Raw genomic sequence first — 23,746 nt, 5'->3', positions numbered from 1 at the left:
GTTTTCCTTTATAAGTCTAATTTCCAATTATAATATTTTATTAAAATCGTTCCCCACCAACTTCCAATTAAATTTCATATACTTAATATATTTTATAATTTAAAACTATTAATTCAATCTTAATAGTCAAATTATAATGTTATAAAATAATTCATCATAAAAAATGAATCCTTAAATCTTTTATCAAACAATTTTAAATCTTTTAATAACATATTTACATATTACATATATACATATATATACATTTATATTTAAATATATATATATATACATATATAATGTATAAATATTTATTATTTTATAAAAATCGAATTAACAATTTCGATTTACACAATATGTCATATTAAATAACAATGCGAATCGATTTTCATAAACGTTTTATGCAACATAAACATTTTTATGCAAATGCATATCATATAACATAAAATATTTACACCATATAACGTTGCTGCCATAGCATGCAAACCCTGCTGTCGCAGGGCCTGTGGCGGCGGCAAGTACATAGTACCCGCTGACATCGTAGTACCTGCGATGGCAGGTACCTGCGACCAGCAGGTATACTCGGCATACATAATACATTTTTTTTTATAAACAATCGCTACACGATTTTTTTTCAATTGCAAAAAAATAATGTTTATTAAAACATTTTTGCCCCCAGTATGTTATCCAATTTTTAACACATATAAATATATATATTATATATATACATATGTATGTATATATATATATATATATATATATATATATATATATATATATATATAGTTGCATATACATATATGTATGACAATTTATGAATACAATTTTCAATTTTCAGAATTTCTCTATAAATCTTCAATTTTCAAAATCTCCAATAATTAATCTAATGGGTTTGACTATGAATCTTCAACCCTAGCCCCGTTTTCCTTACAAATCTATGCATATAAAATTCTCCATAAATTTAATTGCCCATATTGAAAATGCATATAGAAATATGAATTTCCTCCAAAGACATATGGAAAAGACGAAGAAGACAGGGAAAGCAAGATGCGGAAATAGCATAAGTAAAATCACAAGAATCTACCCGGATTCTGATGCTAATTCGCTCTTCCTCAGAAAACCCGCAGAACAAGCTCCTCCCTTCTTTAGAGTTCTTGAGTTCTCCAATGCTCCAATTGGTCTCTACGCTATCCACGCTATCCACACTATCCACGCTATGTCTAAGCTTCTAGGAATGCCTGAATATAAAGAGCTCTTAGGAAATCTCTAGAATGCTTCTAGAAAAAGCTGGAAGGTGTCACCAACTAAGCATGGGTCTTTTCCAACCTTTTTGATGAGTCATAGGGTTGTAGAAACCATGTGCTTAATTGATGCACTAACCCCCGTGTTGTTGACACATGAGAAATAGAGAAAGTATGTTAATTCCCATGCAAGCTTATAACTCCAATTTGCTTTTTAAATAATTTCCATTTAAATATTTATAACTTCCATTTTAATTTTTATAACTTTTATTTTAATTTTTATAACTTTTATTATTATTATTTGTTTATTAATTTATTAGTATTTTATAATTATTATTTATTTTAATTTCTAATTTTCTTTTATTTAATTCTTTTCTCTCAATTAATTCTCCTTTAATTAATTATAATCAAAATATCAAAGATCATGATATTTTATTAATTTTCTCAAATAATTAATTAATTAATTAAATCTATTTATTAAGACTTAATTAATAGAAAATTCCCCATAGACCTCCAAGATAAAATATGAAAACCCATCATAGAACAAATCATACAAAATCAGTCTAAAGGGTTAAAAATCATGAAATATGTCATCCGACACATTCAGTGGGTACTCAACTCTGATACTTGTCCTAACTCACTAGGACAAATGGTTTTAGGGTTTGGGATTTGGACTTGAGAATTTATCTCCCTTCTCTTATCATTGAGATAGTATAATAGGGTATGCTCATCCTGGCAATTCAGGGAAGTCGATACCTGGTACCTGCAACCTGCAGAAAAACCATGCATGTACATCCAATATATATAGTGCTAAGCTAAACAGGCAATGGCAGGAAGTGGTGCATCGTGTAGATCCCAACTGAGCAGGTGACTACGACTCCCTTCGTTAACCATATCAGGAATGCCATACAATATGAAAACATGTACACCATACACATGCAAGTATGGGGTAAGTATCCATAATAAAACACATGAGATAATATACCATCTAACCAATCATCAACAATAACTAAAAGAAATGTAATGATCATCATGTATGCATGAAATGTAAAGTCTAAATGATCTCATCATATATCAACTGAATCCATAACATAATGTCTTATAGTGTCAAAACAATACTACTAAACCATCAACATAAAACTAGTCCATCAAAGTTGAATAATAATAACAACGATATGTCTAGAAAAAAATGTGAACGAGGGTAGGCACTACATCCACCCCCCCTTGGATTAGGCTTACTCCTGAAAGCCTTCAAACAAGTAGGGATATAACTCCCTCAATCTAGCTACATCCTCCCAAGTAGCTGAAGAATCATCAGTAGGGTCCCATTGGACCCTTACCTACTCGATGGTTCAACCCCTGAGGGTCAACTCCCGTTGTTCCAGAATACGAACCGGCTCCAAAGCCAGCTGCCCGTCCTCTACCTGCAACGCATTCCAGTCAAGAACATGCACAGTATCAGGAATATACTGCCGAAGCACTGAAACGTGAAAAACATCATGAATGCGAGCTAGGCTAGGTGGTAAGCAATCGGGCCAATCCTCTCCAAAATCTCGAATGGTCCCACAAAATGAGGTGCTAGCTTAGAACCCTTTCCATAATGGATCAGACTCTTTCGTGGATGCACTCTCAAGAAAACCTTATCTCCCACTACAAACTGCTTGTCAGTCCTATGAGCATCAACATACTTCTTCTGCCTATCCTGTGCCATAGTCAAATGCTCACGGATATGCACTACCTATTGCTCCATACCACGAAGCATCTCAAGACCCAACATGATGCGATCCTCAAGGTTGTCCCAACTCAAGGGTGTATGACAAGGACGACCATATAATGCCTGAAAAGGTGCCATGCCAATAGAACTATGATACCCATTGTTGTAAGAAAACTCCACTAGGTAGAGATTCTCCTCCCAATGTGTCTACCTATCCATCACATACATAAATAACATATCCTCCAAAACCTGGTTCACTCTCTCTGTCTAACCATCAGTCTCTGGATGATATGCCGAACTGAAGTTTAACTGTGCTCCAAGCTCATGCTGCAACGATGTCCAAAATGTGGATGTGAATATAGGATCCCTGTCAGAAATGATCTTTCTAGGAATACCATGTAATCTCACAATGTCATGCATGAAGACATTCGCTACAGAAGTTGCTATGTAGGAAGACCTAATCGGTGAGAAATGCACCACCTTAGTTAACTGATCAACGGTGACCATGATAGCATCATGACGACGAACAGTCATAGGTAATCCTACAATGAAATCCATGGAGATGATATCCCACTTCCAAGAAGGAATGAGATTTGGATGCAAAAGTCTATCCGAGTGCTGGTGTTCTTTCTTAACTCTCTGACACTCAAGACACCTAGCCACAAAATCAGCAATATCTCGCTTCATCCCAGACCAAAAGAAAAAATGTCTCAAATCAGCATGCATCTTCTTGACACCTGGGTGTGCTGAGTAAGGTGTACGATGGGCTTCTGCCAGAATCAAGGTGCAAAGCTCATCTAGTAATGGCACATAAATCCTCCCCAAATGTCTCAAAAGACCATTGGATTCTCAAACGTAACCTGCAAACTTACCTTCCAAGGGCCTTCCTGAATCTATCTCTCTGCACACTTCCTGATACCAAGAATCTATAGGAAGTGCCTGAAGAATCCGACTCCTCAAATCCACACTAAGAGTCATAGATGATACCACATGTCTCCTGTGACTCAAAGCATCCGCCACCACATTCTCCTTACCCTAAATGTACTTAACCTCAAAATCATACTCGCATAGAAACTCCATCTATCGTCTCTGGCGAGCATTCAAATTAGGCTGAGTAAAAATGTACTGGAGACTATGATGATCACTATGTAGCTCAAATCTGTGCCCCAACAAGAAAATGTCTCCATCTTGTCAAAGCATGAACTACTGCTACTAACTCAAGATCATGCATAGGATAATTTAACTCATGATCCTTGAGCTTGCGTGATTCATACGCTATCACCCGTCCATTCTGCATCAACACTACCCCAATCCCTTCAAGAGAAGCATCTGTACACACCATGAAATCTCCCTCTGGATCAGGTACTGCTAAAATCGGTGCACTAGTCAAAAGCTCCTTGAGCTTCTGAAACGCTTCCTCACATTTCTCTGTCCACACAAACTTCTTTCCTTTCCTTTGAAGAGAAGTGATAGGATGTGCTATCCCAGAGAAGTTTTGGACAAATTTGCGATAATAACCTGCTAAGCCCATGAAACTATGAATCTCTGACACATTAGTTGGTGTAGGCCAATCTATTATTGCCTGAATCTTTGTAGGATCCACTAAAATACCATCACCTGAGATGACATGCCCTAAATAATGAATCTTTGATTTGAAGAATTCACACTTAGTGGCATTGGCATAAAGCTGATTGTCTCTCAAACACTGCAATACTAACCGCAGGTGTTCCTCATGATCCTTCTGATTCTTTGAAAATATCAATATGTCATCAAGAAACACAAGTACAAACCTGTCAAGATATGATCGAAATACACCATTCATCAAACTCATGAACACTGATGGAGCATTAGTCAATCCAAAAGGTACCACTGTGAACTCATAATGCCCATAGCAAGTTCGAAAAGCGGTCTTGTGAATATCAGCTTCCTTGATGCGAAGCTGGTGGTATCCTAACTTAAGGTCAATCTTGGAGAATACCGTAGCTCCCTTGATTTGATCAAATAAGTCATCAATCCTAGGTAAAGGATACCTATTCTTAATAGTCACCTTATTCAACTGTCTATAGTCGATACAAAGGCACAAAGAACCATCTTTCTTCTTCACAAAGAGCACTGGAGCTCCCCATGGTGATACACTAGGTTGAATGCTACCTTTGGCCGAAAGTTCCTCTAGCTGAAGACGTAGCTCACCCAGTTCCTATGTAGTCATGCGATAAGGAGCTTTAGAGATAGGCTCCGCTCTAGGAATTAGATCAATGCTAAAATCGATATCCCTCTTTGGAGGCATGCCTGGAATCTCACTTGGAAAAACATCTTTGTACTCCTATAAAATTGGGTGATCTAAAGTCTTCCTCACAGGATCTTCCTCATCAAGATCATTTACCATAACAAAAAATATCTGACATCCCTTATGGAAACTTTGCTTCATTTGCATAGCAGAAATCATCCGCAGAGATATAGGCCTTGGTATCTCAACTATCTTCACATCATTCCCTTCGTCATCTTGGCACATAATAATCTTCTTCCTGCAATCTATACTGGCTCTATGAGATCCAAGCCAGTCCATGCCTAACACTACATCATAGGAACCAAGGGGTATGACTCGAAGATCCACTACAAAAACAAACCTTCCTAAGCTAAGCTCGCACTTATGAACTACAGAGTTCGTGGAGACCTTGATACCTGAGGCTAGTTCCACTTGCCAACCATGATCTTGCTTCATCGCATCCAGCTTACACTTAGAAACTATAGATGGTGAAATAAATGAATCTGCAGCTCCTGAATCCCCAGATTCTTCTCCTCAATCATCCACCAACTAGCCCAAAAATTCTCTAAATTGGTGATCATAAATCTTGCCTTAACATCGTTGTCGAACTCTTGCATGGCAAAAATCTTGTCGAGGGAAATCAGCCAATGCTCGACCACATAACCATAACCTTGTCCATTAAAAGGCTTGACCTTGGATCTTGAAAGATCCTTCATCTGAGTGGACACAATGGACCTTTGATGATCCTTCCGAGCACTTCCAGATCTGGGTCTATGCTCTTGTTCTGTCTGATGCACTTTGGGTTGCTCTTGAACAGGAGGTAGACATTCTAGAATAGTCTGCATCATCTATCTCAAACCAACCTCTTCAGACTCAGCTTGGTCCTCTCTACGGCTCTCTTCCTGCTGCCTATTAGATTGCTCTTCCCTGCTCTCTAAATGAGTTGATCCCTCATGGGCAGACTCATGGGCACTGACAGCTCTGCCACGACCACAGCCTCTTCCACGGCCTCTACCACGGCCTCTAATATAAGACCTAGTCCCAGACACCATCCTACAATAGTACAAAGTACTATTATAATCAAAAGACACATGTTTGCAATAGACTAAGTCCAATTCTATGTTTAGGTTTAAGTAAAATTTCTAGTTTTGAAAACTAAGAGTTGAAGTATGAAAAATATCCAAGTAATAGTTTAGGTTCTGTTTCAGTTCACCTAGTTTCAAGTTGAATAGTTACACTTAATAGTTCAAAGTTCTAGTTGTTCCAAAATACCTAGAGCTCCCAATGTAGAAACTCGGGCTCTGATACCAAATGTAATGCCCTACCAAGGGATTCAAAGAATTAACCTAGAATTTCACTAAGTTTGGTAACATTTTTTTTTTTTTAAATAACATGAAAGTAAATACCACATATAACTTAAGCATCATAACGAAAGCAATAGCAATGTCCATCTAAAAGTAAACATAACATACATAATAGATTACATTCTTTAAAGATCCCTTAACATGAATTACATCTAAGTCAACTAACATACATGAATCCATCTAATACAACATCCACATGAAATATTAATGATACATCCAATATTCATACATTACATTTCAATTGCTCAATCATCCACTATACATGCCACAGGGTATGAAAAGCTTAAAAGAATATACATATGTGAAATTAGGTACATCATCATATTCTAATCCATGATACATCAAAGTAAAGATAATCACATGATACATCATCATAGAATACATATACATCCATCATAAGATCAAACATAATAAACTAAGTGCACGGTTCCTCCCAACTGTTAATAGCATCATTAGACCATCGTGGGCCCTAGCCATCCCTCAGTGCGTAACATTCCAAATCATCGAAGATATCATCGGTATTAACATAGTAGGAATGTCACTCCTAACACATACTATATCATATGCAGAAAGTAATCTAACATGAAAATATAAGCATAAGATAACATCACCTAACATATGCTAATCATCAATGAAAGGATACATATCCACCATCACGAAGGACGCATCAGCCACGATGTCTCAATGAATCTCAAATGATAAGAGTGGAAAAACACTACCACCCCACCATGTGGTACCTAAGTGGTCCACTCCCACCGTGCTGAGGAGATAATCTCAAGTCCCAAATAGGCTAACAAAATCACATAAAATAAATCTCTATAAGTCCAGGAATCCTAAAAGTATACTAACTCAAAGTTTCCAATCACAAAATAGACATCTACTTTCGAGAGGCACACAATGACATGTAGGAACCTACTATGCAAGCGAGAAAGTGTCATCGCATTTATCTCGTACAAGTTACCCTGGCAGTTAGCTAATCTACATGGGTCCATACAGATCTCATGCGGCCACTAGTATCCTCTCATACTGACAAGGCATACTATGGAATGCAAGGTCGCAACCATGCATTCTCACTACTCCCATCCTAGCCTATACAAGCGTTCAAGGCATGGGCGAGAACCAAAACTCTTATCTTTTTAGGTTCATTCAATTAGTATTAGGTGTGAATGTTATCACTTATTAACCCAACTTACAACGAGTTACCCTGGCAGCCTCTTAGGGCCCCGGCCCCCATTGCAAGCCACTTCCCGTCACTACATGCAAATATCCTACCCTAATGCTCATGGAATCATAAATCTCAAAATCACAAAAGATAATCCATAACAAAATCATCAAATATCCGCAATAAGAATCATCAAATTTCCATGATAAAATCATCAAATATGCATAAAAGCATCAAATCTCCATGAGCAAACATCCATAGAAAATCATGAACACAACAACTCTCTATTGGCAACTGAAGTATCACTGATAATCAAAAGTATCCAATGGTTCTCAATAACAAAAATATATCTCAAACATACTGATCGAAGACTCCAAAATGGTTGAGTCAAACATGTCACAACATGACATCATCAAGAATAAATCCACATTTCAGTCCCATCATGGTGACTAGAAAATAACCAAAGATAATTGATCGATGACCAAAAATAATGGTTAGGTCAAGTGTCTCAAACATAAGAATCTCAACTATAACAATCAGTAATCACATCCAATACATAGAGCATTCCATCACATAACCATGGTTGGGTTTATAAAGATCGAGATTAAAACATCATTATGACATCACAATCACATAACCCCCAAGCCTCTAGTAGACGTCCTATACTGGTCAACACTAGTCAACCCAAAACCCAAAACAATCGCATAAAGAATACATAATGTAAACACATGTTTTGGTTTTGCTAAGTCTTCAAATTTGAATTTAAATACAGAAGTCTCGATTTAAGTTTCCAAGTTTAGAGAAAGAATTAGAGGAACATTTTGTACGTTTTTCCATGTATTGTTTTTGGATGGATAAAAGTTTTCCTTTATAAGTCTAATTTCCAGTTAAAATATTTTATTAAAATCGTTCCCCACCAACTTCCAATTAAATTTCATATACTTAAAATATTTTATAATTTAAAACTATTAATTCAATCTTAATAGTCAAATTATAATGTTATAAAATAATTCATCATAAAAAATGAATCCTTAAATCTTTTATTAAACAATTTTAAATCTTTTAATAACATATTTACATATTACATATATACATATATATACATTTATATTTAAATATATGTATACACATATATAATATATAAATATTTATTATTTTATAAAAATCGAATTAAAAATTTTGATTTACGTGATATATCATATTAAATAACAATGCGAATCGATTTTCATAAACTTTTTATGCAACATAAACATTTTTATGCAAATGCATATCATATAACATAAAATATTTACACCATATAACATTGCTTCCGCAGCATGCAAACCTTGTTGTCGCAGGACCTACGGCGGCAGCAGGTACACAGTACCCACTGACATCGCAGTACCTGCGATGGCAGGTACCTGCGACCAGCAGGTATACTCAGCATACATAATACATTTTTTTTTTTTATAAACAATCGTTATGCGATTTCTTTTCAATTGCGAAAAAAATGTTTATTAAAACGTTTCTGCCCACATTATGTTATCCGATTTTTAACACATATAAATATATATACATATGTATGTATATATATATATATATATATATATATATATAAAGGTATATATATGTATATATATATATATATGTATGTATTTATATATATATATATATATGTGTGTGTGTGTGTGTGTGTATTTATATATATATATACAGAATTATAAATATTACAGTATATATATACATATATATATATATAGTTGCATATACATATATGTATGACAATTTATGAATACAATCTTCAATTTTCAGAATTTCTCTATAAATCTTTAATTTTCAAAATCTCCAATAATTAATCTAATGGGTTTGACTATGAATCTTCAACCCTAGCCCTGTTTTCCTTACAAATCTATGCATATAAAATTCTCCATAAATTTAATTGCCCATATTGAAAATGCATATAGAAATATGAATTTCCTTCGAAGACATATGGAAAAGACGAAGAAGACAGGGAAAGCAAGATGCGGAAATAGCATAAGTAAAATCACAAGAATCTACCCGAATTCTGATGCTAATTCGCTCTTCCTCAGAAAACCCGCAGAACAAGCTCCTCCCTTCTTCAGAGTTCTTGAGTCCTCCAATGCTCCAATTTCTCTCCACGCTATCCACGCTATCCACACTATCCATGCTATGTCTAAGCTTCTAGGAATGCTTGAATATAAAGAGCTCTTAGGAAATCTCTAGAATGCTTCTAGAAAAAGCTGGAAGGTGTCACCAACTAAGCATGGGTCCTTTCTAACCTTTTTGATGAGTCATAGAGTTGTAGACGCCATGTTCTTAATTGATGCACTAACCCCCGTGTTGTTGACACATGAGAAATAGAGAAAGTACGTTAATTCCCATGCAAGCTTATAACTCCAATTTACTTTTTAAATAATTTCTATTTAAATATTTATAACTTCCATTTTAATTTTTATAACTTTTATTTTAATTTTTATAACTTTTATTATTATTATTTGTTTATTAATTTATTAGTATTTTATAATTATTATTTATTTTAATTTCTAATTTTCTTTTATTTAATTCTTTTCTCTCAATTAATTATCCTTTAATTAATTATAATCAAAATATCAAAGATCATGATATTTTATTAATTTTCTCAAATAATTAATTAAATCTATTTATTAAGACTTAATTAATAGAATTTTCGCCATAGACCTCCAAGATAAAATATGAAAACCCATCATAGAACAAATCATACAAAATCAGTCTAAAGGGTTAAAAATCATGAAATATGTCATCCGACACATTCAGTGGGTACTCAACTCTGATACTTGTCCTAACTCACTAGGACAAATGGTTTTAGGGTTTGGGATTTGGACTTGAGAATTTATCTCCCTTCTCTTACCATTGAGATAGTATAATAATGTACGCTCATCCTGGCAATTTAGGGAAGTCGATTCCCGGTACCAGCAACCTGCAGAAAAACCATGCATGTACATCCAATATATATATAGTGCTAAGCTAAACAGGCAATGGTAGGAAGTGGTGCATCATGTAGATCCCGACTAAGCAGGTGACTACGACTCCCTTCCTTAACCATATCAGGAACGCCATACAATATGAAAACATGCACACCATACACATGCAAGTATGGGGTAAGTATCCATAATAAAACATATGAGATAATATACCATCTAACCAATCATCAACAATAACTAAAAGAAATGTAATGATCATAATGTATGCATGAAATGTAAAGTCTAAATGATCTCATCATATATTAACTGTATCCATAACATAATGTCTGATAGTGTCAAAACAATACTACTAAACCATCAACATAAAACTAGTCCATCAAAGTCGGATAATAATAACAACAATATGTCTAGAAAAAAATGTGAACGAGGGTAGGCACTACACATTAACCATCTGATCAGCTTTGATTTAGTGCTGAAATGCTGACTTGAATATGCATGACAAGTACCTACAAAACATTAAACACAACAACTTCGGCATGCATAGATTCATTTCATCATCTATGTTAGAAAAGGTATAGTGTATAAACTATCACTCTTGCAAATCCTATGGCTATAGGACGAAACCTACCCAAACATAGCATGGATGAGGAAATATTTATCAACATGTAATATTTCTTCATTAAACCATAGAAAGCCATAGATTCAAGAAAAAACAACATAGCTGAACAATCTATACTTTAATCTTCATGTCTTAACATATAGATAGTATATTCATAAGAACATAAGTTCTTTTTCTTAAACCATAGAGTCATCAAATATTTCTTGCAAGATAATTGTCTAAAAACAAGATAATAGGTCCTTAAAATAATGGCCTTTTAGAGGCTCATCACTCATATTTCAAAACCAAAATGAGATCAACAATCTCCCCCTTTGACACGAGTGGAAAAAACACTTTGTCATGCATATATAACCTTAACTTATGAGCATAACTCACACAATCTATATTCTTTACTTGGCTTGCATACACAATTTCAAAATGCCAATTTTTTTTAAAAACTAATGACTTATCAGTCATACCTCAAAAATTCATAACTCATGTTGAGTTGATTGTTCTTTATTGTATCTAAATGTGATACTCCTATTGAGTAAATTTGTTGATCTATTGTCTTCCTTTGTTTATACATTTACTACCGCATTTTGTATGCTCTCCCTTTTTGTCTCAATCCCCATTTTTAAAATATCCCTCCTTTTTGCCACTCATGTCATGGATGGTAGACTAATAGTATGTTTGTCCAAAAATGTTTTGTGGACCTCCATTGTAATCTTGAGTGTTGCATCCCAATTACTGCACGTTGCCTCTAGAGATTAAAATTGAACATCTAGCTAGACAACAAGGTCTACTAAGACATCATGAGTGGAAACATGAGAATCTTTCTTAATCAATGTTTCAACAAAGGCTAGTTCCTTGTGCAACACCTCCATGTATGGTGTCAACATAGATTAATACTTATCAAGGTAGCCTAAATTTTTGCATCTTGTCCATGTAATGTAGCTAGCTAACCTTGAGTGGATAAAAATCTTTGAAAATGAGCTTGGCTCTAACTAGGAGGCAACTTAAGAATGTTACTTGTTGTTTCTAGGTATACCTTGTAGCTAGTCAGTGACCCTCTAAACTCCTTGTGTGAATAAATGCACATCACAAAGTTTTGTGTATACAGAAATATATTCTCTAAAACCTTCTTTACACTCTCCATCTTGGTTGCTAAGTCAACCTATTGTAGTGTAATGGCACTAGAAATATTTTCATTGACCTTTGTTTGAAGCTTTTTCTCAGGCCATTCTACAAGTTTAGTATTTGTATCCAAGTCTACATCACTGATCTTATAAACTATATTCACCAATTGCTCAATAATAGGTGTTTTCTCATTAGGTTTTGGGAGGCTAAATGCATCAAGAAATATTTCTTTGATGTCATGTAGAACTTTTATTTTCTTATGCTCCCTTTTAAGTAACTCTTGGTGCTTCTTTCTTTCTAGAGCTTCATGCAATATGCTCATTTCTTCTATGGTGATTATTGCAAGATAAAACTTTGGAAGTTAAATCACCTCATCTAATTTGACATCTCCATAGGATTTGCCTTCTCCAATCTTAGATGAATTAGGACTAGGTCTTGATGATTGTAATGGTTTAGCATCTACACTCGGCCTATGAAGAGTTTGACTAGGAATAGGGAATGCAGAGACTGATAGGGTAACAAATGTCTGAATTGCTATTTGTTTGTTTGGTTTCATAGTCTAAACTAAATCTTTTGTCATATTCATCTCCTTTTCTTTGTTTTCTTCCTCACCATGTATTTGTGATATGGGTATAGGACTTGTTTCCTAACCTAGTATGGTTCTTGTTCCATCCTTCTCAATTGTGAGTAAGTGCTGCATTGAAGCTTTCGGTACTAATGTACTAACATGTATTGTCACTATGTCCTTCACTTGATATATCACAATGAGCATTAAAAAACGTGTGTCAGTGGTGACACCCTATAGTCCTTCTATACCTTTTGTCTTTATAGATGTAGGGAGCACACTAGATGTGTCAGTTTTGTTTTCCCCTATTGGTGCTTTGTCAACCTCAACTATGCTTACTAATATAGGATTAGTGCATAATTTTGCAGCTAAATTAGAATGCTATAATATCTTTTTCAATTCTTCCTTTATTAAAGGATGGTTGTTCTAAACTATGTTACCGTAAACATCCTTTTTCTTTATTGTATCCTACTGACTTGCTTGGTCTACATGAGGGGGATTGGCACTCAGCATTTGTACCTTAGGTACATTTTGATCTTGCTACTGCTCTTCTTTAGTTTTACCCTCTTTAGAAGCTTCCTTCTCTATGCCTCCTTCATCTTCATCCTTGATAGATGCATTCTTAGTAGTCTCTACTACCTCTTGATTATCTGTTGCTTCTCCAACCTCCTCAAGTGCTTGTTTAGTTTCCTTTACTATTGTCCACCCATAGATGAATTTCCATATCTGGGTGCTCTATTTGACAACCTCCTCAATATTATTCTACAAAATATTAAAGGTTCTATATTTTAGAGAAAATCCCCCCTTATATATTTTTTATGGCCTTAGTCATTGTCGACTTATCCAAATCTAGCATTACTCTTGCTAGAGTGGTCCCCCTTATCTTTCTTTCATTTGTTAAACTATATTGCCACTTTTTGTCAACTCTATTATATAGAATTTTGGGTAATGAATTGGAAATCTCAATAGGAGTGGTCTTAAATGTGGCCATCATATGATATATGGAATCTTCCACCTTATTCATATCTAACTTTCCTAGCTTATCAAATTCAACATGTGTAAATCCTGACAAATCTACATTAAGCTTAATATTATCACTCAAGTTGTATAAGTCTAACAAAGGATTGTGGCTTACTACTTGTTATTCATTGATGTCATCTGATTTAACCTTTTCCTCATTTAACTTGACAAAAACTACATACTTTCTTCTCTTTGGTTTATCTTGTTGACTCTACTTTACAGTAGAAATAGTTCTTTTTGCTTTAGGATTCTAAACTTCTTGTGTCTTACTTGTAGTTTCCCTTGTGCTATCCCTGGTAATAGGTACTACTAGCTTCTATTGTCTAGGTTTCACAACTTTCTTTGGTTTACTCATTTCTGGCTCCTTAGCTTTCCTCTTCTTCTTTTATATTGGTTTAGGTGCTTCCTTGGCTTCTTGTTCCTTGACACCTTCATCATGTTCTACTTCTTCTTGGTCCTCTCCTTGACCTTATGTAAGTGCAGGTGGGGCTTGGGCTGATTGATCTTCTTCATCATCCTCATCCTCATCATCTTCTTCTTCTTCTTCTTCTCCTCCACCAAATATTTCCTTAAGCTTCTTCACAAGCTCTTTTTTCTTTCCTACCACAACAACTTTCTTCATGCCTATTGGGATTCTTTATTTGGCTTCCTCATAATTTCCAAGTGAGGTTGTACTCTTGTTTATTTCTTCTGTCAGTAAAGCTATGATGGTTGCAGATGCCTCATCCACATCGATTTCATAAGGAAATGACCTAAGTCATCTAACCATTGGAATATCTTCTTGTATATATGTATGATCAACATCAACTAGAAAGAAAACACCATTATAATATTTCTCCACTAGTTATACTAGAATCCTTAGTCTCTGTTTCATGGACTTCTTAAAATCTTCAAAGTAACTAATCATTACAATTTCAAAGTTCTCTGCAAGTTGTTCTATCAACTCTGAAATCTACACTATCACTAGCCTGTTGGTCTTCTATGCAATTTTACCAAATGTAGGAAAAGTAATCTACACATAGAAGAATATACAAACTAGTAGTGAACCAAATTTGCATTGTGCACTCTTTTTCTTTCTTATGGCCTCCAAGTTTTCTGATAAATTTTGAAGTTATAAATCAGCAAAGTCATAAGTGTGGGCCTTCTTCACTATCTTGTAGCCTAAATCCACAACCATATAAGACACATTGTTTAATATTCTATATTAAAAGAACTTATGAGAATCACTCTCATTGCAAAGACAATTAGGGGATAAGAAATTATATCTATTGGCATCCCTCTCTTATTCCATACTACCCCTATATTTTTCTCAGTTACCTCCTTTGAATCACTTCACATGGTTTTAGGTTTGTCTAGGGTTAGATACCCTATCACTCAGTTGATGATCCTTTTGGCAATCCTGATAGGGCCATTTTCCAACCATATAGAGTGATCATGTATTTTGATAAGTACAATCTTAATCCATTCTATTTTGAATACATTTGGAAAATCTAGGGCATAGGTCAACCCCTTTCTCTCTATGGTTTTGTTTTCCTCCTTCAATACTTCATCTACACACAATTTTCCATATCAATATCTAATTTATGTGTCTCCACTACTTCCAACTTTACAATTGCAGCAACATCTAACATCTTGTATTATCAAAACCTGTGGTGGTATCATTGATAACACACCAGAAGGATCTCTCTTGTATTCTATCTCAAGAATAGCTTGGAAGGGTGGTTGTTTAACTTCATTACTTATTATTTGAACATTTAAAACTTCTTTTCCTTGCTTCCTAACAATAGTAGAAGAGCTAGACACCATTTTTAAATAACTAGGGTTTGTGATAATTTAGATAGTGTAACTCAACACACAATAAATACCTTATGAATCTAATGATTGGTGACAAGTAGAAGTTAAATCTAGTTCAAAAAAGCTTGAATCCTTCTCCTTAGTTCACCTTATTCTCTTTGTGCTCTCTTTAATACTGAATGAGTACAAATGAGTCTAAAATTGACTTTATAACCCTTAAAACTCGACGACAAATGCTTAGTGCTTACATAGTTGTAAGCTCAGCTACCATAAAAATTTCAACTCACTTGGCTTACATATAATTTCTACTATGCTTAGAAACCATAGTGAGCTTGGCCAATACTATCACCCTTAATAGCTCAACATCAACTGAAATTTCATTTTCACTCAAAAGCAATTGTGAAACTTTTCATGCTTGGAAACAACATGAAAACTAACAAAACTTATAGATTTCTTATAGGTTCTAACCAATACATTGAATCTTAATTCATGCATATATAATCTTTTCAAAAATTAGATTCTTGGAACTGATGTAAAACATATCATTGAGATATCAGTCTCACATAACATTTGATTTCCTAGTTGGGGGTGATGTGATCACCTAATCCATTGGATGACGTGACCTCATCTTAACTTGATGTGGTGCAATCTTCCTTTTTCTTCCATGTCTTTTTCATTTGCACTTTGACTTTCTCAACATCAATCTTCTTTTTACTTTTATTGAATTCACTGCTTGATGATTTTGATCTTGATGGATAGTTTTTGCTGATGTGACTAGTCTTCAAACATATAAAGCATGCAATTTGACTCAACCATCTACTGTAATCACTTCCAAAATTTGTTTTAATGCAATTATCAGGAACATGTCCATACTCTTGACAATGGTGACAACTATATCTAATGTGGTTTTCCCAATTGTAGGATTTTCCATTTTGTTGTGCCTTTGTTTGCTTGTTTGATGTCTGGTTGGCAATAGATATGACTTCATATGCTTTATGTCCATACTTTTGACAATGGCAGAAATATCCTTCAAATATTTGTGTGCTTAAAGTCTTGGTCTTGCATTCATATTATTGATGTCCTTTCTTTTTTCACTTATGACAGTAACCCATAAATTTTAGTTTAGGGTTCTAATTTGTATTGTTGCTCTTACCATTATTTTCTGTATGACCTCACTTTTCACAATTATGAAAAGTAGGTTTGTAGTTCTTACCTTTGTTATTTCTTTGTTCACCAATTTTAGATGATTCTCCTTCCTCAGTTTGGTGTATCTCAATCTAGTAGTATCATTGTCATATCTAGGAGATCTCATTAGTTTCTTGAAGTATTTCATGGATATACTAGGTTCATTGAAACTTTCAGCAAATTCCTCTTCTCTTTTGAGTTCATTTCTTAGTTGTTTATTCTATAATTTTAGGGTTGTGATCTCAATGTCATTTCCATTCAATTCATGATTGGAAATAATCACTTGATTCATTTTTTCTAGTTGCATGTTAGAAAACCTTTGTACCTCTGATGTCTTATCTTCCAGTCTGGTGGTTAGTGTTCTTTTGTCATCTTCAATCATGACGTTATCTTCTTGAGATTTCTTTTTCTATTTGATTACCTCACATAAAAATACTAATTGGACTTCTTGTTCTATCTTAAGAATTTTGACCTCTTGAGTTAGGACACCATTCTTTTCCATTTGATCTGCAATTGCTACATCAAATTGACTTTAGTTTCATGTTAGAGTGGGGTCATTGTTGCACCAAAAGACCAATCTATCAATGCCTGACACAACCACTCAACTTATAGTACATAGGAGGTAGCTAAACCCTTGTCACAAATTCTAAGGGGAGCATTGAACAAATTTCTAACAATCTCCCCCTTGGCGTTACCCAAGGGTTTGAGGATTTAAACCTATGACCAAGCTCTAATACAACTTATTAGAGTGGGGTTACCATTGCACCAAAATAATGATCTATCAATTCCCAATACAACCACTCAACTTATAGTACACAGGAAGTCATTAAGCCCTTGTCACAAATCTTGAGGGAAGTGCTAAACAAATTTCTAACATTTCTATCTACAAACAATTTAGTAGTATCTTCCTCTTGACTCAATAGCTCTCTCTTTCCTTCTCATTAATGAATGCTTCAACTCATCTCTTGCTTCATTGAGTTGGTGTAGGGAAAGCTGGAGATTTTAATCTTTTTCTTCTTAATAGTCTTTCCCAACTTGTAGATTTCCATCTTCAAGATCTTTCCTCAAAGCTACAAATCTTTCCTTTCTAGAGGACAAGGCTCTGAGAAAAAAGCTTTCCTTTGTTCGCTCTAACTGACTCTACAATTTAATCCTTTCACATCTCCTTTATCACCATGAATTCTCTTTCTACGCATGTAAACCTCTCCCTTCACACACAAACTCTTTCCGAGTTTTTCGTCTTTAAGAAAACATAGTTGACCTAAGGTTAGGTAGGAATCAACAACTGTGATTCACCCATTTTATTGATTAATTCATCCCATTATCTGATTGGTTGAATGTACTGCATAGGGATCCTCAATGTATATTCATTCTTATCTTCTAGAATCGTAAAACAATTCTTAAGTCAGACAAAAAATAGTTTACATAGGAGTTTGTGCCATTACAAACAACTATGTCCAAAACTATTTACTCAATACTTGAAGCCTCTAATGCTCAGCATTCATTATATCTTCAATGTTGTAACTCATTTTCTAAATGACTTGACATCCAATTTTCCCTTGGCATCTAAATTGCTCAGCATGTATTAGCTTGCTCATCACTGGAGTGACTTGGCACTAATTGTCTACTCGGCACATACTAGTTCTCGACACATACTGTATATTTTCCTTGGCATACATTATCTAACATTTTATGCTTGACATACATGACTTGCTCAATACGTACTAAGTACTATTAAGTAAAACCAAAATGAGATCAACAATAAGGATAATTCTAATGATACAAGGAGGTTGCATTTTATTGGGCCATCTTTACCTAATATTAAGGATGAGGGGACCATAGCCAATTTTTTCATGGAAAATATCAATACCATGTGGCATTTTCATGGAGGGTGTGTTATTGGTTTTGTGATTGACAAGAGTCACAAATTCAAAGGTGTCAATGCTCTAAGGGTTGTTGATGGTTCCACCTTTAGGGATGCACCTAGCACCAATCCACAAACAACTACCTTGATGATTGGAAGGAACATATAAAATTAAAATGTTGCACTTTTATTTTGAGTTTTTAAGTTGTTTGAATTATTCTAACAAAAAATAGAAATTAAAGTTTGAAGTAATGAAATAGAGCTATTGTAAAATATATATATATATATATATATATATATATATATATATATATATATATATATATATATATATATATATATATATATATATATATATATATATATATATATATATATATATATATATATATATATATATATATATATATATATATATATATATATATATATATATATACATATATATATACATACACACACACACACACACACACACACACACACACACACATATATATATATATACACACACACATATATATATATATATACACACACACACACACATATATATATATGTGTGTGTGTGTGTGTATATATATATGTGTGTGTATATATATATATATATATATATATATTGTGTTTCTAATACACTAAGTTTAATCTGTAAACAATTTTCTTCTATAAAGATTAGTTATAGATTCTAAAAGTACTTTTAAAATTTCATCTATGCTTGTACTTAAAATTGAAAAAATGTTTACGCTTATAAATAGCTTTAAGAATCTACTATAGACATTAAGTAAATCTTTATACTTTTCAACATCAATAATATTTAAAAACACAAATATTATAATGTGCAAAGAATAGATCATTATTGAGATATGGAATTTAAGATCATTAGATTTAGATTTGGACATCATTTAAATAATAATAATAATAATATGATGATCCTGGATAGTCCTAAAAGTGATATAAAATGAAAGAGCCTGTCACTCTCTGACACACATCCCACCTCAAGTGGCATAAAATGAAAAGTGAATATAACTTCTAAAGTGCATTATTTTATTTCCCATATATCCCCCCTTTATGTGCAAATTTATAGCACAAACAATCAGATAACATAATTGAAAGGGGACTGTAACTTTTGAGGTGTATTCTTTTATTCACAATATTTACTCCTTATTTTTGCAATCTTGTACAACTAAGTATAGGCAAAGTAGAAATGAATGAGACTCATCTAAAGGAAATGCATTGAGATTATTCTATTTGAAAAAATAAATAAATAATCTATCTTTTCATAAACTAAGAATATAATTCACATTGATTTCTAGTGTATGTAAATGAACTAGTATAAAATGCAAAAAGAAAATGATAAACACATAAAATATTAATCAATAATATCATTATATTAAGGTGGAAATAATTGGTTGGAGGTTGTTGTGGGATCCAAGATCTGGGCAGATTCTAGGGATAAACCTAAGGTGGTTTTAGGTGTTGTAGGGACAAAGATTTCACTCCTAGATTATGTGGTTGATTCAATTTCCTCAGAACTCTCCTTGAGCCTTGTTGGAGAATTTGTCTCTTTTTGACCTAATGTGGATATGGTAATGAAATCATGTTCTTCTAGGTGGATACTATCTAGCTCGATGAGTTTCTTGGTAATCATAGGTTCCCTCTTCCTATTTAGTTTCATAGCCAAAGTAGACTGAAACATTGTCTTGGTAGGCTCTTCGCATTATGGAAATTTTTTGTCAATGCTTAATATATGGAAACTGAGTTTTTGCTTTAACTGTGACCTATTGAGTTTGGCACCTATTTGGATCTTATTACCAGGGCTTCCTCCTGAATTAAGGGATGAGAGAGTATTCAACTGTATTAGAGATTCTTTTGGATACTTTATCAAGGTTGAGATTACTACTAGTTCCAAGACTAAATTGGATTTTGTAAGAATATGTGAATTTGGGGATGAAACCCTTTCCAATTGTAGTGGCTCTGAAGTCAAAATTGGTTGTTTGGTCACAAAAAATTCTTTACAAGAATTTTGCTCCCTTAGAAGTCCAAAACTATAATTTTCTTGGCCATCTGGTTTTAGACTGTAAGCGTAGTTAAAATATTAAAGAGAATGTCTCCTCACTAGGAGTGGTTGTGGTGGAATGATCAAGGACTTTAGAAATAAAAGAACAGATCAATGTGGAGACCTCGAAAAGAGAGGAGGTGGTGGCTACTCATTACCCAAGCAAGATTGAGGGACCTACAAAGAAGGATTAAGAATGAACCAAGGAAAAGGGGATGGAGAGGGCCCTTGAGATGAGGGATACTACTTGTAGTGCTTTTATGATAGAGGAAGATGTTACTCCTAAGCTTGAGGAGGGACAGATTGTTGTATTGCAGATTAAGTCAATCACCTAGCAAAAAGGGGGATTGTGAATAGTTATTTGAACCCTCATAATGTTGGCCAAAGCTCCCAGCCCAAAGAAACCTACAACATTTCTCCAATAAAGGTGAATGGTTCACCTGGTTTGGATGGTACCCTAGTAATGTAACTCTTAGGTATTTGTTGAAGTTTATTGCCCAATAAAAAATGGAGCTAGTGGGTGCAACCTACTTGGTGATGTTGGATAGATGGTCCCCAAAAGGAAATTAAGTGATGGAAACAAAGCTAATGTTGGGATGGCTACGAAAGTGGGGAGACCCTCAACCAAGAACCTTTGACAAAAGGAGACAGTTAGAGATATAGCATAGGGGAAACAAAAGACCCTTGATGAGATCCAAACATAGAGAAGATGAAGATAATATCCTAGAATGTGACAGGGTTAAATTTTCCTAGGAATCAGTATGAAGTTAAACAAAAGATCATGGATTTGAAGGAGGACATGATTCTCAAAGATGCTCCTAGGCCCCCATTTTACAGTGGTGTTCTTTCTCTCCAAAATATTTAACTGGACCATGTTTAATTTCTATACCCCCAACACCCATAATAGGTGACTTTTGGTTTGGGAAGAGATGACATAAGTTGCTAACTCTATGATGCATGAGAACAATGTGTGCATGAGGGACTTCAATGCTCCCCTGCATCCCTCAGAGAAAATAGGTGGCTTGGAGGACTTCTTTAAGTGTATGTATGACCTGGTAGGTTTCCTTGGGTGGAATGATCTTATTGATATTGATCTTTAGGGAAATCCTTTCACTTGGTCAAATAACACATTGGGGAATAACTTGATTAAGGTTATTCTTGATTGCATTCTTACCTTGGTGGGCTAGGATATTCTCCTGAATACCACCTTAATGGCTTATTCAAGGACCATCTATGACCATTATATGTTGTTATTCTCTTGCAAGAAGTACCAAAAAATTAGATAAATACCCTTTAGGTATGAGATAATGTGGAACTAACACCCAAAATTCAAAGAATGTATTTCTTAATGCTGAATCACCCTAGTTCAAGGTTCAACTATGTTCTATATTGCTAGAAAACTAGAAAGTATCTATAGAGAGGGCAAAGGGTAATATCATTTGGTCATATCATTAAGGAAAAGAAGCTGACTAAAAATAATATTGAGTCCCTTCGAGCCAATCTGGCTTGTGGTAAATCATCTTAACATACTCAACAAGAGGAGAGGGAATGTCAAGCTAAGTGGAAAGTGTTGTTAGAACAAGAGGAAGTTTTCTGGAAGTAATGATCAAGAGTGCAGTGGCTAGAAGAGGGTGATAGGAACACAAACTTCTTCCATAGCTTAAAATCAAAGAGAAAAAAGAGGAACACAATTAGCCTAGTGATAGACAATAATAGTTAGGAAATATTAGAGGAGAATAGGATGAAGTATTGGGTCTCTTAATACTTTTAGGAGATCTATAACCACTTGCCAAACAAAAATAGTATAACCTCTGAGGAGAAGATTTTAAGGATTATGAGCTTGGTGGTTGATGAATGACTGAATAATGCAATGATGCTCAAGGTTGTGGAGGAGGAAGTGAGAAAAGTTGTGTTTAGTATGAACTAGTTTAAGGCCCTAGCGCCTGATGGGTTTCCCCTTGCACTCTTTCAATATTTTTGGGAAATTGTCAAGTATGATATTTATCATGCCACGTGGGACTTCTTGAGAACAAAAAACTTACTAAAGGAACTTACATAGGCCTTTCTTGTTTTAATATTAAAGACGAAAGCACCAAGATGTCTTGAGGAATTCAGACCCTTAAGCATCCGCAACACATTTTATAAGATCCTCTCTAAGGTCATGGTCAAATACATTAAACCACTTCTTGATAATTTTATAGGCCCCTACCAAAATGGATTTGTCCTTGGAAGATAGATTCTAGATGTGGTCATTACCACCCATGAGGTGGTAATGAAACTGAACATTTCTAAGGCCCGTGATAAGGTAAGCAGCGAATTCTTGTTTTCTATTCTAACCAAGTTAGGATTCAAAGAGATTTTTTTAAGAATAATCATGGATGCAGTCAACACCACTCAATTCTCTGTTATGGTAAATGGGGATCCTAGGTAGAGCTTTTACATTCTCTCAAGGTCTATGATAACGAGACCCTCTTTCTCCCTAGTTATTCATCGTTGTAGCAGAGGTGTTCAAGAGAAATTTAATGGCCTTGGAAATTATGGTAGGTTAAAAGACATAAGATGTAATGCCGCACCAAGAAACCCAAAAGAAATTAACCTAACATTTCACTAAGTTTGTCAAACAATTATTTTTAAAGATAATAACAAGAGATAATATAGTAGAAGAAATAACTCACATATATACAAACATCATCAACATATTACATCTCTTAATGGTTCCATGATGTTGAATCACATGCAAAAGTTTACTAATATTAAATCTAACATGTAACCCAAAATCCACATCATGGAATAATCACAAGTATGAATCCAATAAATAATATACAATTACATAAGATGCTA

The 23,746-nt window shown here is 34.3% G+C and overlaps 1 pseudogene; it reads right to left on the bottom strand.

Moving 5' to 3' along the window:
• Positions 1-378: 378 nt before the first annotated feature.
• LOC149546379 (protein ACCELERATED CELL DEATH 6-like) overlaps positions 379-23,746 on the bottom strand; it is a 51,045-nt pseudogene continuing 27,677 nt past the window's right edge.

This window comes from Cupressus sempervirens, chromosome 7, assembly GCF_028749045.1.
Source record: "Cupressus sempervirens isolate cs-2001-9-10 chromosome 7, ASM2874904v1, whole genome shotgun sequence".
Lineage (NCBI taxonomy): Eukaryota > Viridiplantae > Streptophyta > Pinopsida > Cupressales > Cupressaceae > Cupressus > Cupressus sempervirens.
This window is presented reverse-complemented; position numbering and strand designations above follow the sequence as displayed.